The following is a 14,476-nucleotide window of genomic DNA, read 5'->3' as shown; positions in this document are numbered from 1 at the left end:
GTACTTTACAAAACTGACAAAGATAAACTTCATCTGGAAAAACTGCCTTCAATCATTCAAGCATCTCATTCAAAAAAAATTATTTATGAGGAATGTAATAGTTTCATCTCTCATGTCGCTCAGGTGTTGTTTCATTGATGTGATTGTTTTAAACTAAAGATATATGTCTTTACTGTATTGTAATATGATATTCAGATCCTTTACTTAAAGCTGTAGTGAAGAACTTTTACATATAAATCAATGTCTGTTACATTTAAGCCAAACGAGTTCACACAGTGCTGATTAAGCCTTTCACCACCAGGTAAATCTCTCTGCATTTCACAGTATACAGAGGTTTTAGTCTGGTGTCGGGTTTGACATTCCCACGCTGGCCGGATGAAAGCATACTGAGCATGCTCACCAGAGACTTCTGCCGGCCGAGTGGCTAACTTACGGTTAGCTCTCTGCTAACTTGAATGGGGATCAATGAACAGATCAAATTCTGTTGATTTATGTTGATTTGATTCAACAGAACCGTTTTTCTTAAAAACATGAAATACTTGAGTTCGTTAAAGTCTCCTCCACTCAAACATGTTTTTCTTCTTCTTGACTGTGATGTTGTTCTTCTTCTCTGTTTCTCTGAGCTCACTTTAAATCTCAGTTTAACACCTGCAGGATTGATGAGGTCACAACCAGTTTGGAGCCAATCGTGGTCCAGTATGCGACTTACACAAGTGTGATGTGGAAACTTGAAGCCTCCAGTGCAACAAACACTGAGAATGGACTTTACAGTGAAGTAGTTCAACTAAAGATTTTTAAATATTTACAGATTCTGGATGTTTAATGAAGGATGAGATGCCATTTTTTTCATGGAATACCGACATCAGACACACATTATTATTCCAAGCAGAGTATTTTTATATTCTTAAAACATGTGCGGAGGATCTTTAAAGTTCAGAAATTTGAAGTCAGTTTTGATTTTTTATATTGCCTGTAAAACTATTTTGGGTTTTAGTCAGAGCGACTCAAAAATGATCAGTTCGTGTTTATTGGTCAGATTTTATAGCAAAAATCATCCGTTTTATGAAAGTCAAAGATAGATTGGATTCATGTTGTACAGACACACTGTGAGATACATAATAAAAGTCTAAAAATACATCATGTGATATTTCTAAAGGGACTTTACAACACATCTGATATATGTATAATAAGTGAGTCTCTTCACAGCAACACTATCTCTGTATTTGAACACTGGTGGAGTTTATTGATCCATAGAGAGCTGCTGAGGCTCAGTGACACCACTGGATCTGATTATTTCAAACATCTTCATTTCTTTTTAAAGCCTAAATGTTCCTGTTTTCATGTTTTAAAGTGTGAGTGAAGCAAACAGCTTCTCCTCTGACAGGATGTGATGCTGTGAGTGAACAGCAGGTGGCAGCAGACGCTCATGTTTCTGTTCCTCCAACACTTCAGTTTCACACAGTTTATATGTTCAGAGGTGGAAGAAATAAAACGCATCCTTTACTTTAGTAAAAGTAGTAAAACTACCATCAAATACTCCTTTACAAGTAAAAGTCCTGCATTCAACAATATACAGAAGCTCTGAGAAATAAAATGTAGTGAATAATGAAACAGTTGAGTGTTTCTCTCTGACATGTGGAGGAAAAGTAGAAGGTGTGTCCACCAGTCCTCCCATAACACAGTCTAACTGGTCCCAGTATGAATCTAACAGTGGACAGACTGGTTTGATGATGGTGTGTGTATATTCAGTATCTTTATGTTGTACATTATTCTATAAAGCTGTTTCTCTCCTGATTGTTCTGGAAACTTTCATGTACATGAAGGATGATATTAAAATATATTTTGCTTCCATAATCTGCTTTTCTCTTGTTTGTCTCTTTGTGACCAACCTGACTTTCAGACTTTCATACATTTTCTTCTTCTTACGTCATTTCTTCTACGTGCTGTTTGAACGTTCAGACACTTTCTCTCGCTCTCTCTGTCTTTCTTTTTTTTTTTTTTCCTTTTTGGAGTTTCACTTCACTTTCTGTTATCGTCGTGTTGCAGCTTCTTTTCTCCGTCTAAAGGTATTTATTGTAACTTTATTGTGTTTGTATTGTGACAGTTTTCACTGTTTGACTCTTGAATGACTCTTTGTTCAACTTGTTAGTTTAGTTCCAGTAGAAACAGCAGAAATCTGTAGTTCAGAGCTCTACTAACAGTCAACACAAATCAACATGGTGGAAGTTTTCCTCCATTTTAGTGTCTCTGTTCAAAGTATCCAATCACAGCTGACAGTACTGAGTCAGTGTTCACAGATCAATAACTTCCAACATTTGTCTTCTTTGCGGAGAAAAACAACAACCTGCTCTGTCTGTATTAGTGACAGCTTCAAGTTCAAATAACTTTATTTGTTATTTATAAGAGGAAGAAACACAGAGAGCACATGTGGGTCACATGCTGAGTAAAAATAGAGTTACCGTCCATAAAAAGTACAAACATAGAAGTAAAAACAGGTAAAAAAAAATATCTTAATATACAACATACAGATTGTGTTTGGCAGTGATGGAGGAAGTGGTTAAATCGTGCCGGAGCTCAGAAACATCCGCTTTCAGACTGTCTCACGCTGATAGATGTGTAATGTTGCTCCTTTTCTCTGACTTAAATGAACAGCTGTGGCTGTCACACAGCAGCAGCATCCGTACCTGCGTCTCCAGACTGGAAGAAGGGCTGTGCGCAATTTACGCATTTGGCTCAGCAGCGGTAACTTCATGAACTATTTAAATCTTCTGATGTGGCGTTGAGACCTTACGATAACACTATTAGCTTAAACGCTTTTCTGTACAGAAAACAGGTGACCTGTTACACACAGATTCCAAGTTTATACGGTGAAATCAATGAGCTGCCATCAAAGCCCCCCACCTTTATAGTCTCAGGTTGATTTTCTCCCCAACATCTCTCAAAACTGTCCTCTGACTGTGCAACCAGCGAAAGGCTCGTCTTAATCTCCTTCAGTTATTACAGTTCACTCACTGCAAGAAGTCAGGCTCTGCAGACTGTTGCTGGGGCTGCAGCCTGAAAGGAAGCCTGCAGACACTACTCAGGGCTGAAAAATGATCCTACTTTCTTGCATGATTGTAAAAAAAGGTATTTTTCATTTATATTTTAGTACCAGTTAATATTCTACTATAAAGCTGCAACAGTCGTGCTAATATGACAAAGTTGTGTTGTGGATGTAAATAAGTCAGTATAAAGTGCTTCAGGTAATTTGAGGTGGTTCTTCCCAGTGTGTAGTGTGTATTAGGGAGTCAGGTGAGGTACTATGAGTTCAGAGGAGCTGTGAGTTTGGAGTATCTTTCTTCAGACTGAATGTCCTCAGTAATTAGTCTTATGTTGAAGAGCTTTTCAAAGTCCATCAAATCAAAGAAGTGAAAAGTGATCTGATCCCCAAAGAAAGCCAAAGAAAAAGCAACATGAAGTGTTCCCCTCTAGTCTTCAAACCATCTAAAAGATTCCTGCAAAAACATTTTCATTCTCTTCTCCTAAACCTCTGTAATATATAAACCTTTTACATTTTATTTTATTTCTGTATCATATTTAAACTGTGAAGAAAGTCAGACTGTCTGTTCAGGACTCGTACGACTGCTCTGAACTCGTCAGTTTCATTCATACTGAGTGCTTCTTGCATGAGACCCATTGTGAGCATTGTGGAAGTGATTTGTTAGCTATGACACTGCAGCTCAAAGTGCCAACAACATGGAAACTATCAGATGAGTGTATTTAGTATTGAAGTGGATGAGCTGCTTTCCTCCAGTTAGAGCTCTGTGTGTTTGTCATGTGACTGAGAGGAATGATGAGAAATAATGTGTTGTGTTTGTGTGAAGGTGTTTCTCTGCTATGGATCAGTGTGAGGACAGAGAAGAGGGAGTCCCTCCCTCTAAAAGCTCTCTGTGTGGGGAACATGACAGCCGGACCAAAGCTCAGAGGTGAGATGAGGATCTCTGACTGTCCATCTCCACTCACATCACTGCACCATCATTATTCACACTCAAAGCTCTGTGTGTGTTGTGTTGAAGCCCAGAGCAGCAGTGCAGACCAGACACTGCTGGACCTGGACCTGGACCTGGACCTGGACCTGGACCTGGACCTGGTTCTGGATCTGGGCCTGGACCTGGAAAGAAAGAGCAAGTCCACATCAGGTTAGTTTATAATGTCAGCAACTTTACTAAATATGTTAAAGAACAATTTACAATGACAAAGTCTTATTAGAAGAGGAACTCCGTTTATACTTCTTCAGAACTTTATTTATACTTCAATGGACTGTTGTCCAAACTGTTAAAGGACATAAATGATGCAAAGACGTCAGTTTTGATGGAAAGCTGAAACAAGCTGAAGCTGTATGTTACTTACTTTATTAGGTCCAGCTGAAGTTCACTCACTGTATTTTACAACAGTAGAATTCATGACAAATGTCTTAACAAACTCAGTTCTGTTTCAGTCGGCATCATGTTTGAAGTCAGTGTGGCAGCAGAGTCTTAATGAAATAAATATGTTTCATAGTCAAGTCATTACTATGATTAATGCACTTTTACACACGAACATAACTTGTGATTCCATCAGTGACTGTCATTCAGAGAGTGTCAGATCATGTTTATGTTCTGTAAATATTATACCCATCTATGGAAATGTCTGATTCTAAAACTATTTTACTTCACCATGATTCAGGAATAACAATAACATCAGCATCATATGTCAAAGCACATAAATGAACAAAGTCTAATTTAGTTATCAAACTTTGTAAATTCATGTGCATTAAGCCCGATCCTAACCGACATTTAAAATCATCAGGAGTATTATAAATGGCTTTATCACTGTCATGATCTGGATGGGGTAGTATATTACCTGAGAGCAATAACAGCAATGCAATGAAACATCTTTCTTTATATTTTGTGTGTAACAATTTGTTTAGAACACCCCTAGAATTTGAAGAATCACTCTACGATTTAAAAAAACACACTGAGAGACAATAAAATTATCCTGTAAAGTCATTACACTGACCAACCAGGTGAGATTTCCAGGCTCACCTGGTTGTGAATGCTTAGTTTAGAAGGAAAATGAATGAACTACGAAGTCAGTGACAACAGATATTTGAACTAAACTGAATTAAACTAAGAAATTTAGCAAAGTGATTCACAATTTCTACCTGTAGTGCACATTATCTTTGTTTCTATCAGGAGGAATTCAGAAAACCCAGATTTACCTGAATCTGAACACAGCTGTGTGTCCATGAAGAGTGACAGGTCTATGGAACATCCTTTACTCTTCAAAGATGGACTCAATTCTCCTGATCAGAGGTAAGACTGCTAACGAAAAACCAAATGATGTGTTTCTATCAGACTCTCAGTGAGATCTCCAGTCTTTTAACTTTTACTGACTCTCTAGGCACCAACGCTCTTTTTCAGCAGCACTCTGCCTCATACTCACATAGTCAAACAGAATACTGGGAGGTGCCCAGTTCAGTCTGATACAAGCAGACACTGAGCAGCTCCACTGGAGAACCTGGAGGTTGTAGCTGCCTTGCTCCAGGGCACTTCAGCAGTGTACAATGAGGGAGGGAGAGCTGTATGAAAGGTTGTTCAGAGCTGTTGGGACTAAACCAAACTAACTGATGAAGCAAAACACTGAGCGGAAAGCTACAAACAGACAGAGCCGTTGATTCTCAGTGGGATCAGCAGGACTAGTAAAGCTTTACCACTACAGGGAGTCATCTGATTCTCTGTTCACATCCAAATATCACTTAATGGACATTTAGCTTGTGATTGTCTCTGTGTGGACAGACATAATGTGAGCTCATTCTTCATGATTCCTCCACAGAGTGGACCAGGAGAGCTCAGAGGTTCCCATTGGTCAGTCTGCCCAGCAGCATCAAACACACCTGGACTCCATATTTATGGTCTGTGCATGTACAACAACTACTTTTACATCTATTCTGTTCACAGTCATCTCCATGCTGCACGTTGTCTGTCCAACATGGATCTGACGTTTGCTTCATGATTTCAGATTGATTGTGTCATTCATATAGTATTCTGTTCCAGCTGCTGGAGGAGAACATTGTCACTTTTGTGAAGAACGAGCTGAAGAAGATGCAGAAGGTTCTAAATTCAGATTACGCAGATTGCTTAGAGAGTCAGAGGGAGGATGATGAGGTGCTGGACGGTGAGGAGGAAGAGCAGAGGAGGAACAGCAGAGAGGCTTTTCTAACGGTCACACTGCACTTCCTGAGGAGAATGAAGCAGGAGGAGCTGGCTGACTGTCTGCAGAGCAGTAAGAGGATTTCTATAAAGATTTAAAATGCTGGATAAATGAGACATTTACTGATGGCTTAAGAGATGGAGGAAAATATGTTCATATATGCATTCTTAAAGTCAAATCAAGATTATTTGTAGAGCACATTATAATACAAAAGCAATTGAAGGAACTTTTCACAGTGATAAAACAGTATAACAGTAAAAATTTGCTTTGAACATAGATACAGGAAGATATTACACACACACACACACACACACACACACACACACACACACACACACACACACAGACTAGTTAAAAGATAAACAAAATAAACATTTTTTATTCTTAAAACAGGACAGTGTTAGTGAAAACCGCAAATAAGCTGTAGACTCTTCCATACTTCAGAAGCGTCAGCACTAAATAATCTGTTGCATGATTTGGAATTAACTCTGGAAAAGAAGACAGTCTGAAAGCTCTGCCTTGCTGATAAAATGGAAGCATGTCAGATATATATTCAGGGGGCAGTTAGTGCTTTATAGACAAATTCTATAATGGACAGGTAGCCAGTGGAGCACTTAAAAATTTTGAACAGATATAGTCAAACTTTCTATTTCTAGTCAAGATAAATTTTTGTTAAACTGGAGCCATTGAATGGATTCAGCAGGAAGAGCAGTAAAAAGGACGATACAGTAATTTGAACTGCTGGTGATAAAGCCAAGGACAAGAGTTTTTGAATCTGCTTGAGAGATAAAACTAAGATTTTCAGGATATTTCTGAGATGGTAGAAAGATGTTTTGGTGATTTTAGTAATGTGTGAATTAACATGTGGGTCAGCATCAATAATAACTTCCAGGTTTTTGACTTGCTCAGTGATGGAAAAGGACTTGGACTCCAAGTAGGTACAGATGTGCTGCCTCTGTGTTCTTAAACTTTACACTGAGATTTATGTTTCCACTCTGTTCAGCTGCAGGATGTTTTGTGACATTCAGAGATTAATATAATTCAGGCAGCTGAACAGTGAATCTAATGTGTTAATGTTATCCGGAGACAGTGAGATGCACAGTTGGGTATGTGGCACTGGGTGTTTGAAAAGACAGGGAAATATTACCCCCCCCACCCATGATCCCTATTTTTGAATTCAGTGAAAGCTAAGGTCTTAAAAATGTCATATGAATGATTTGTATTATTCTTTTGTTACGTCTTTTACTGGGATGTGTGGTTATTGTATTCCTACTAAGCACAGCATTGTCAGCAGATGACGCTCTATGCATTGTACTGGGGCATCAGTAGCTGGCGCCAGTAGAGAAGAAGCAGTTGTCAGTACGTGATGAATGAGTTCAACGTATGTACAGGACACCAATTCTTTTTTTTCAGGATGGCAAAATCATGACCCGTCCTACTCTGCCTCTGATTGGCTAGTATTCGTGGCCTCAGTTGGTTGAGTTGGTTAGGTTTAGGCATGAGGAGTGATATTGGTTAGGGTTAGGGTAAGAATATCAGGGAAAGCCAATCAAAGGCAGTGTAAGGCGGGTCATGACTTTGCCATCCTGGGAAAAAAAAATATTGCGCATGGGACAGACAGCGTTTCTGACTTAAGCTGTGTCTTCAGGTTTTTAACAGGAAATAAATGTGTTGCACTAGAGTGAGCTACGGATCATTCTAGCCTGTGTAACAAGTATCATTTGCATAACTATGATAAATCATCTTGTGTTTGCTGATGAAAGAGCCAAGTGGAAACATACAAATTAAATAGGCAGAGGTCAAAAAATGGACGGTTGCAGGATTTCATACAGTATGTCAAATCTGTTAGATCTGAAATCACCCAGAGAAATTGAAAGTCCAGATAACATTTGAACCATTGTAGTTTCAGTCCTGTGAAGATGTCAGAAACCAGACTGGAATTTATTATACCCTGGTGTAATTGAAGATAGACAATCTTCTTCATTACATTACTAAGGTTTAAATGGGCCAATAATTGCTTAAAATAGCAGGGTCAAGACTGTTGTTTTGTAATAAGCCTAATAACAGAGATCTTTAATGAATTAAGAAAAATTCAGTCTGGAGCAAACAGTTAACAATAAGTGTATCATCTGCTAGGTGGCAAAAAACAGACTAGAAGGTTGCAGGAAGTGGATCAAGGGGAGAGGTAGATGATTTAATTTGGCTCACAGTATCAGCAAGCTCCCTGGCAGAGATGTTCAAAGGTAGTTTCACCCCAAGGTATTCTGAAATCATTGGGAGAATGTAATCCTGAAATATTTGCTTTATACTTCATTCACTGATCTTATTTCTTGTGTGTTCATTCAGGGACTCATGCTGGAAGGTGTCAACGTAAACTCAAGTCTAACCTGAAGGAGAAGTTCCAGTGTGTGTTTGAGGGGATTGTTAAAGCAGGAAACCCAACCCCTCTGAATCAGATCTACACAGAGCTCTACATCACAGAGGGAGGGACTGCAGAGGTCAATGAACATGAGGTCAGACAGATTGAAACAGCATCCATGACACCAGACAGACCAGAAACAACAATCAGACCAGAAGACATCTTTAAAACCTCACCTGGAAGAGATGAACCAATAAGAACAGTGATGACAAAGGGAGTGGCTGGCATTGGGAAAACAGTCTTAACACAAAGTTCACTCTGGACTGGGCTGAAGACAAAGCCAACCAGGACATACACTTCACATTTCCATTCACTTTCAGAGAGCTGAATGTGCTGAAAGAGAAAAAGTACAGCTTTGTGGAACTTGTTCATCATTTCTTTACTGAAACCAAAGAAGCAGGAATCTGCAGGTTTGAAGAGTTCCAGGTTGTGTTCATCTTTGATGGTCTGGATGAGTGTCGACTTCCTCTGGACTTCCACAACAATGAGATCCTGACTGATATTACAGAGTCCACCTCAGTGGATGTACTGCTGACAAACCTTATCAGGGGGAAACTGCTTCCCTCTGCTCGCCTCTGGATAACCACACGACCTGCAGCAGCCAATCAGATCCCTCATGAGTGTGTCGGCATGGTGACAGAGGTCAGAGGGTTCACTGATCTACAGAAGGAGGAGTACTTCAGGAAGAGATTCAGAGATACGAAGCTAGGTAACGCAATTATCTCCCACATCAAGACATCACGAAGCCTCCACACCATGTGCCACATGCCAGTCTTCTGCTGGATCACTGCTACAGTTCTGGAGGATGTGTTGAAAAGCAGAGATGGAGGAGAACTGCCTGAGACCCTGACTGAGATGTACATCCACTTCCTGGTGGTTCAGTCCAAACTGAAGAACATCAAGTATGATGGAGGAGCTGAGACAGATCCACACTGGAATCCAGAAAGCAGGAAGATGATTAAGTCTCTGGGAAAACTAGCTTTTGAGCAGCTGCAGAAAGGCAACCTGATCTTCTATGAATCAGACCTGACAGAGTGTGGCATCGATATCAGAGCGGCCTCAGTGTGCTCAGGAGTGTTCACACAGATCTTTAAAGAGGAGAGAGGGCTGTACCAGGATAAGGTGTTCTGCTTTGTCCATCTTAGCATTCAGGAGTTTCTGGCTGCTCTTCATGTCCATTTGACATTCACCAACTCTGGAGTAAATCTGCTGGCAAAAGAACAAACAAGATCCAAGAAGTCTGAAACAAGAAAAGACAAATCTGCAGAGACACATCTCTATCAGAGTGCTGTGGACGAGGCCTTACAGAGTCCAAATGGACACCTGGACTTGTTCCTCCGCTTCCTCCTGGGTCTTTCACTGCACACCAATCAGACTCTCTTACGAGGCCTGCTGACACAGACAGGAAGTAGCTCACAGACCAATCAGGAAACAGCTGAGTACATCAAGGAGAAGATCAGTCAGAATCTGTATGCAGAGAGAAGCATCAATCTGTTCCAATGTCTGAATGAACTGAATGATTGTTCTCTAGTGGAAGAGATCCAACAGTACCTGAGTTCAGGAAGTCTCTCCACAGATAATTTGTCTCCTGCTCAGTGGTCAGCTCTGGTCTTCATCTTACTGTCATCAGAAAAAGATCTGGACTTGTTTGAGCTGAAGAAATACTCTGCTTCAGAGGAGGCTCTTCTGAGGCTGCTGCCAGTGGTCAAAGCCTCCAACAAAGCTCTGTAAGTACATAGATAGTTGGATTTATTGAAAAGATCTTTAAAGAGAGCTTTTAAATGGGGAGAAAAATAAACAATTTATTAAATATCTTTTCACATTTATTCTCCAGACTGAGTGGCTGTAACCTCTCAGAGAGAAGTGTTGAAGCTCTGTCCTCAGTTCTCAGCGATCAGTCTTCTAGTCTGAGAGAGCTGGACCTCAGTAAAAACAACCTGCGAGATTGGGGAGTGAAGCTGCTGTCTGCTGGACTAGAGAGTCCACACTTTGCACTGGAAACTCTCAGGTCAGATCATGTTTGTCACTACACAGTTTAAACAGCCTCTCTAATTTCAGTATTTCAGAATCTCATCTTAATCAGGATTTTAAATTTCACAGTGTAGAAAAAGATATCAACTTTGACTGACATAAGAAGCTCATCATGTTATGATACTATGTGATTTATATAACTGAATTACTGTTTATTCTTGTTACTTGATTATTAACTGTCACATCTCATGCTGGTTTACAACAGAACACCAGAGACTGTAGCCAGTACTTGTCAGAGATTACACATCATCAAAGTTTAGACTTATTTCAATACAAATATTACATGTTGTCTTGTTCATTATTGTCTCTTCAGACTGAGTGACTGTAACATGTCAGAGAGAAGCTGTGTAGCTCTGTCTTCAGTTCTCAGCTCCCAGTCCTCTATTCTGAGAGAGCTGGATGTGAGTAACAACAACCTGCAAGATTCTGGAGTGAAGCTGCTGTCTGCTGGGCTGGAGAGTCCACACTGTACACTTAAAACTCTCAGGTCAGCTTTCATTAACCTGTTTAACTGATCAGCATTTAAACTGTGATTTATATGAGTACATAAACACCTGGGCATTTTCTCTACTCAAATTATTTTTAGGCCAGTTGTATTTAGACCCTACGAAAAACTTTATATAACATATTTTTATGAATTTTGTTCTGTCTCTGCTGTTGGAACCTGAAATACCAGAGAGGAATGTTAAGAATCAAAAAGTGAATGAAGAATTGTGTAACTAGCCCAAAGTAAAACAAATATAGACAGTTATTCACTGAACAGTTTTTTTGTTAACAGTTAGTTTAGTTTTTTAATAGTTTTTTTTCTTGTAATTGCAGAGCAGTATCTGTGCTGGGATTATAGTGATTTTTCCTCACAATGGTGATATGACAGTGCACCCCAGCTGTTATGTGGTTAACCATCATTTAATTCTTCTTTTGTTTTAATAACCTTAAAACTCTGGATGATTACTTAAACTGTGTGAGGTAGAGTCAGTGAGTGTAAGTGAAGGAGTCAGAAATGTTTCCTTACTGTTAGTTTTTACTTTTATTTCAATAGCGTTCAGTCCTTATATGCCACATTAGTTGGGATTCCTGTTCTGTATTCGACTGTGAGTGTCTGAGACAGTCATTTACCTCTGTGTCGTGTTGGAGGCTTGATGTTCATACAAAGTGTAGTCAGTCTGTCACCTTCAGCTCTTCATCTAATCAGCTCACTGTGGCTGCTTCTTCTTTTACTATTCTTTTATTTAGACCTATTTTTATGCAGTGAAGAGTTAGCAGTCGCTAACATCATGTTTACTAAAGTTACAGGAAGCTGTAGAGGTGCTTCACAATAAGAGCCTTACAGTGGTTGGCCATTTGAAATGAGAAGTAGTGACTGGAAATGTTCATTTTAACTGTAAAGATTACAGAAACACATTTGTAATGACAGTAATAAAGACACTACATTCCAGTCCTGCAGTGATCTCAGATAATGTGATGTGTGTTGTTTTGTGTGTCTGCAGGCTGTCAGGATGTCTGATCACAGAGGAGGGCTGTGCTTCTCTGGCCTCAGCTCTGAGCTCCAACCCCTATCATCTGAGAGAGCTGGATCTGAGCTACAATCATCCAGGAGAGATAGGACAGAAGCTGCTGTCTGCTGGACTGGAGGATCCAAACTGGTCACTGGACACTCTCAGGTATGGACAGACAGGTGGACACTCTCGGGTACGGACAGACAGTTGGACGTAAAATGAAACACAGAATGCTGCAGTGAACTCACCTCAAACACTTCACACTGCAGTTGACTGTCAGCTGTAACCATCATGTAAGAATGTTCCACACGTGTGTGAGAGAACATAACTTGTCAGTAGTCCAAAGATTGTTCAGGAAAGACAAACAGAAACAGGCGGTTTATCATTTTCATGTTGGTGTGAATCAGTTTAAACAGTCCTGTCATCTGTTCAGAACACAAACTGCTGAGTCTCAAAAGAAAAAGTGTCGATGTGATTTGACTTTGAGACGCCTGTTTTTGATTGGCTAAATGTAGCTGCTATTGATAGTTGTCATGTGTAGCTCACCGACACTCAGCTGATTGATATTTGTGTTGCCTGGCAATAGCAAAGCACTGATCAGGAGATCAGAGCTGCATGGGAAACATATAGCTGACTTGTTATAGAGTGATGTCATGTCCATGTTTGCATGCTGAAAGAGAACGTGCTGCTCTAACCCCCCTCCTCCTTTCAGGCTGCAGCCTGCTGGAGTTCGATGGTTGACACCAGGTCTGAGGAAGTGTAAGTGTGTTTTTCATTTGATTCATGAAAACAAAGCAAACTTCAAACTGTGACATCACTCATTAACATCTTACTGAGGATGAAGATGATGTAATCATCAAACAGATGATAGATCATTAACTACAGCTGTATTGTGTCTCATTCTCTCCATCAGATTTTTATGAACTCACAGTGGATCCAAACACAGTAAACTGAAAACTCAAACTGTCCGACAACAACATGAAGGTGACACATGTGAGAGAGAATCAGCCATATCCTGATCATCCAGACAGATTTGATGACCAGCTTCAGCTGCTGTGTAGAAATGATCTGACTGGTCGCTCTTACTGGGAGGTTGAGTGGAGTGGAGAGGTGGTTTTTGTATCAGTGACTTACAGAGGAATCAGAAGGAAAGGAGAAAGTGATGACTGTATGTTTGGAAGGAATGATCAGTCCTGGAGTCTGGACTGCATTGATGGCCGTTACTCTGTCTGTCACAATAACAGAGTAACATCCATCATCTCCTCCTCCTCTGTCTCTAACAGAGTAGCAGTGTATGTGGACTATCCTGCTGGCACTCTGTCCTTCTACAGAGTCTCCTCTGACACACTGATCCACCTCCACACCTTCAACACCACATTCACTCAGCCTCTGTGTCCTGGGTTTAGGTTTGGGCTCTCGCCTGGCGCCTCAGCTTCTCTGTGTCCTCTGTAGGGGGGAGAGTCTCCTCCTGTTAGAGAAACTTTCTCACTGCTGACCAGATAGTTCAGTCTGTACAGGATCACACACAGCTGATGGTATTTAGTACCACCATGATCTCTCACTGCTTGTAAATGTAAACATGGTTTCCACATAATTGACAGTTTGTTTGTAAAATGAATCAAATGATAAACTGAGTCCAGTTGTTGTTGTTTTCTGTTGTTAGTGTATTAGAAAGGCTTGAACTGTAATGGGATAATGGGAATGGGATCTTCACAATGTTTAGTTGTAGTTCTTATAATAGTTTCATAGTAACTGTGTTACCTGATTCCTTCACTTATTTAGAGATCACATGACAAATGATGGTCAGAGCAACAGGCCTCCCATTGGCTGGTTAAATGAACACCTCTAATGGTGAAGGCTGAGGCTCAGCAGCTGGAGTGTGGCTGCTTTTATGCTGCATTCATATCATATTGGAATTATGCTAATTATGAGATTCTGACTTGTAAATAGAATTCAGATCAACATTCAAGTGGTAATTGTGAAGTGGAAAAGCTGAAAGCTCTGATATTTACTGGATATGGTGGATTATTGTCAATAACAGTATTTTTGAGCCTCAGTCCACCAACTTTGTAATCATGCAGCCGTCTTGATTTGTTCTGTGACATGAACACTCACAAGTTGTAAACATGGGAATCTTTCTCGCCTCTACCATCCATCCCACATGATGTGAACACAGCATTAGAGATGAGAAGTCCATGAGCTGTTGTGTGTTTTTGACATACAGTAAAGATTTAGTTTCTCTCTGGAGTGTTTATTTAGGTCCTGTGTAAAGAATAAAGTTCACGATGATCAGAAGGTG

At 40.1% G+C, this 14,476-nt stretch overlaps 1 long non-coding RNA gene and 1 pseudogene across 1 annotated transcript; both read left to right on the top strand.

Moving 5' to 3' along the window:
- The first annotated feature begins 3,923 nt into the window (after nt 1–3,923).
- On the top strand, nt 3,924–5,898 carry LOC121902072. Its single transcript, XR_006097453.1, has 3 exons — nt 3,924–3,965; nt 5,214–5,333; nt 5,854–5,898. It is a non-coding gene; the product is annotated as an uncharacterized LOC121902072 (long non-coding RNA).
- Nucleotides 5,899–12,344: 6,446 nt separating this feature from the next.
- LOC121901479 lies at nt 12,345–14,472 on the top strand (annotated as a pseudogene).
- The last annotated feature ends 4 nt before the right edge of the window (nt 14,473–14,476 follow it).

The sequence above is a fragment of the Thunnus maccoyii genome, chromosome 8, assembly GCF_910596095.1.
Source record: "Thunnus maccoyii chromosome 8, fThuMac1.1, whole genome shotgun sequence".
NCBI lineage: Eukaryota > Metazoa > Chordata > Actinopteri > Scombriformes > Scombridae > Thunnus > Thunnus maccoyii.
Note: the sequence above shows the minus strand (reverse complement) of the source record. Positions and strands in the feature narration are given on the sequence as shown.